Below are 4,022 nucleotides of genomic sequence, written 5' to 3'. Positions count from 1 at the left end.
GGAAAAAGACATTGTATAGTTATAAGAATAGAAGGCATAAAGTATAATAAAAACACATTTTTGCAGGACAAGGATCGAAATTGAGTGATTCTAATGATGGTTATTTCTAAATAGATAAAAAGAGGTTTGTACAAATTGTAGAAAGGTTTATAAAAGGTTGTGAAAGTTTAAGTTTATAAAAACACCAGTCAGGCTCCAGTGCCCTTTCTCCACCTGATTTCTCCCTGGTGGGCCCAGAGTTGCTTTCATTACTTGCTCTTGCTCTTTGTGGGTGTGGGGGAAAGCTGCCTGTCCAGCTGTGGAGTAAGTCCTTTCCCAAAAGGCCGAGATGCTGAGACAAAAGGTAAATCTGCCCTCTGGATATGAAGTCACCCGCCCACATGACCATTCCTGGGCAATGGGGTTGGGGTCTGGTGAGTCAGAAGAGACCCCTTCTCTCCTAGTATTTCTAACAACCCCATTCTTATCCTGTTGCATCTGAGGTCAACTTTTCTCCAAAGGGAGCTGTTAGAATTCCTTTATGTCAGTAGAGAGTGATAGTGGAGGAGACAGAAGGGGAAGGAAGAAGGGAGGGGAAGGGCAAGGCTGAACAAGGAAGCTCTGAGAGCAAAGGATATAGTGGAGGAGGTATAGAAGAAGGAAGAATAAAGTGTAAGCATTTATGAGCTTCAGAAGAGTTCAGAGACAATCTCTAGAATTTATTATTATTATTATTTTTTAAAATTTATCTGTGCTTTTCTTGGGAACTTCTAATTTCCAAATCAAGACACATTTCCCATGTTATAGAACATGGTTGATGCTCAACCACAGTCGGCCTGCAGACTGAAAGGTCCCAGGTTCGATTCCGGTCAAGGGCATATCCCCTTGGTTGTGGGCATATCCCCAGTAGGAGATGTGCAGGAGGCAGCTGATCGATGTTTCTCTCATCAGTGTTTCTGGCTCTCTATCCCTCTTCCTTCCTCTCTGTAAAAAATCAATAAAATATATTTTTTTAAAAAAGTGTGCTTACTGCTTATGGGTTGACCTCCAGGAAGCTCTTACCCCTTGAGTCTTATTCAACCCTCTTATGTGACTTGATTTCTCTCCCAGCTGTCTAAGACAACTAGAGGGGCTTGGGGCACCAGGTGGCCTCATGGGTGCTCCGCCTCATGAGCTGGTCAGTTTAATTACAGTTGAGTTGGAATATCACTGTGGGCTCCTGCATGTCATGAGGAATGACCTCTGACACCTCCACAAAAATCCTTAGTTATTAAGAACACCGGAGATTTGGGCTGGAAGGAGGACATGCCTCTTATCTTCAGAGTTGAATGACTTCAGCTCTCATTTATACAGTGAACATGTACTGCTCAGACTCTCAGAAAACAATTCCAATTGAAATGCCTGGATTAAAAAAAAAACAGCCACTGATTTTTCCTTCTGTTTCAGGGTCAGTTAAAGTCAAAATTGACTTGCTAGGTAAGAGTCTAGCCTAGGACATTACTAGCTGCCTTAAACTGCTTTTAGTTAAAAGGTTTAATTTCACACCATCCTTTGTGGTCACTTCAGGTCTCTGAGTTTGCAAGGCCACCACCCAGGCCTCCCCTGAGCTTGTTATGTTTAGTGTGTGGCCCCTTTCAGTCCACACTTTACTATCAAATTTTTAAACACTCGTTTTCAGATTAAGGAAGTTCCTTTTATTTCTGGTTTATTAAGTTCTTAACATAAATAGAGGCTGAATTTTAGGTGGAGTTTTTCTTGAAAGTGTCTTTTGAAAAATGTACATGGTTTTTCTTTAAACCTTTAATGCTGTGAATTACAGTGACTTTTATATTGTGAAACGGTGTTTCTGAAACAAACCCACATTTCCTGCACATTATCGTTTTTTTTAAAATATATATTTTATTGATTTTTTTACAGAAAGGAAGGGAGAGGGATAAAGAGTTAGAAACATAGATGAGAGAGAAACATTGATCAGCTGCCTCCTGCACACCTCCCACTGGGAATGTGCCCACAACCAAGGTACATGCCCTTGACCAGAATTGAACCCGGGACCCTTCAGTCCGCAGGCCGACGCTCTATCCACTGAGCCAAACTGGTCAGGGCACATTATCGTTTTTATTCATTGCTGAATGTGTTACTGTTCATGAAGGATGTTCATACTTGCTAATATTAGCCTGTTATTTTCCTTTCTGAGTTTTGAAAGAATTAAGTGGCCATCTCAGATGGTGATTAAAGAAAATGGAATTTATTTAAGGAAAAGGGGATGGGAGATGAGGATATGCATGGGAAGGACTACGCAGCACTGAGCAAAAGGTATTGTACCCCATGATGGCAGCAAAAATGTACTTAGGACCGTGAAACAAGGGCATAGATGACAGTGGTTCTCAACCTTCTGGCCCTTTAAATACAGTTCCTCATGTTGTGACCCAACCATAAAATTATTTTCGTTGCTACTTCATAACTGTAATGTTGCTACTGTTATGAATCGTAATGTAAACATCTGATATGCAGGATGGTCTTAGGCGACCCTTGTGAAAGGGTCGTTCAACCGCCAAAAGGGTCGCGACCCACAGGTTGAGAACCACTGGCATAGAAGAAGCAACAGAGAAGCCTAGGCTGGGCTGCTTTGACTCTGAGAAGTCAGAGAAAAGGGCCCTTGGAGACAAGTGCAGGGGGTTAGCCGGGGACAAGCTGCCGCTGCCCATTGCTCCCCTGGTTGCAGGTCTCATGGGGTCCCTTAGAGGTTGGGGGATACATGCTTGTCAGGGAATGGGAAGGGCATGCTCCTTGGAGGGAGAGTGCACACTGGGTCCTTTATCCTGAGCACATGTCTCTCTTTCAGGTGGAAATCTTAGGGGAGGTCTCAGGGGAGGGTCTTAATGGAATATTCATCAGCATCCCAGGTGTACTCTTTCAGGATCGTGGTTGCCACTGATTGGTTGCTGCCAGGGCAGGAAGTTATTAGTCAATGCAGTAGGTCCTGAGGCAGCCTTGTGTCATTTGTCTGGTTTTTCTGTTTTTCTGGGCCTGGAGCTGAAATACAACTGAAGCCTAGATGTTATCTTTAGGGAGGAAAATGTCAGCCGGTCTAAACTGCCTGAAAAGCAATATGAAATATGGGGGCTGGGGGGTGAGCATAGGTTCTTGTTTTCTCTTTTTTAAAATATATTTTTTTATTGATTTCTTACAGAGAGGAAGGGAGAGGGATAGAGAGTTAGAAACATCAATGAGAGAGAAACATCGATCAGCTGCCTCCTGCACACTCCCTACTGGGTATGTGCCTGCAACCAAGGTACATGCCCTTGACCAGAATCGAACCTGGGACCCTTGAGTCCACAGGCCAACGCTCTATCCATTGAGCCAAACCGGCTAGGGCAGGTTCTTGTTTTCTCAATTGTGCTCCTTGAGTCATCTGGAGCTTTCTGCCCTGGTGAGTCTCTGTACTTGGCTCATGTCCCTGCTCTGCTCATGTCTAGCAAGTTTCTTCTGATTTGGTGGTCAACATTATACCAGCCACACAATCAGAGCTGGGGGGGTCTCTCTCTTGTTTTCTGTAAGAGCACCTGTAATATTATAATTAATTGATCCTTGCCTGGCTGGCATGGCTCAGTGGTTGAGCACCAACCCATGAACCAGGTCACGGTTTGATTCCTGGTCAGGGCATGTTACCCAGATTTCGGGCTTGATCCCGTGTGGAGTGTGCAGGAGGCAGCCAATCAATGATTCTCTCTCATCACTGATGTTTCTATCTCTCTCTCTCTCTGAAATGAATAATAAAAAAAAAGGGAATTAATTGTTGCTTGAATGTTTGGAAAACTTCCTGTCAAATAATCTAGGTTATATGTATCCTTTATTGGAAAGATTAAAAATATAAACTCAGTTTGTCTATTGGTTAATAGGGCTACTCATAATTCTCTTCCTTTTTGACTTAGTTCTGGTTTCATTTTATTTTTCTAAGCATTTATTCCTTTTAATCTAATTTTTCAAATATTTGCAATAAGGATGCTCCTGATGTCCTCCTATTGCCTGCTGTCATTGTTTTC

Source organism: Myotis nattereri (assembly GCF_964212035.1).
Source record: "Myotis nattereri genome assembly, chromosome: 15".
Taxonomy (NCBI): domain Eukaryota; kingdom Metazoa; phylum Chordata; class Mammalia; order Chiroptera; family Vespertilionidae; genus Myotis; species Myotis nattereri.
The sequence above is the reverse complement of the archived record's forward strand: the minus strand, read 5'-3'. Positions refer to the sequence as shown.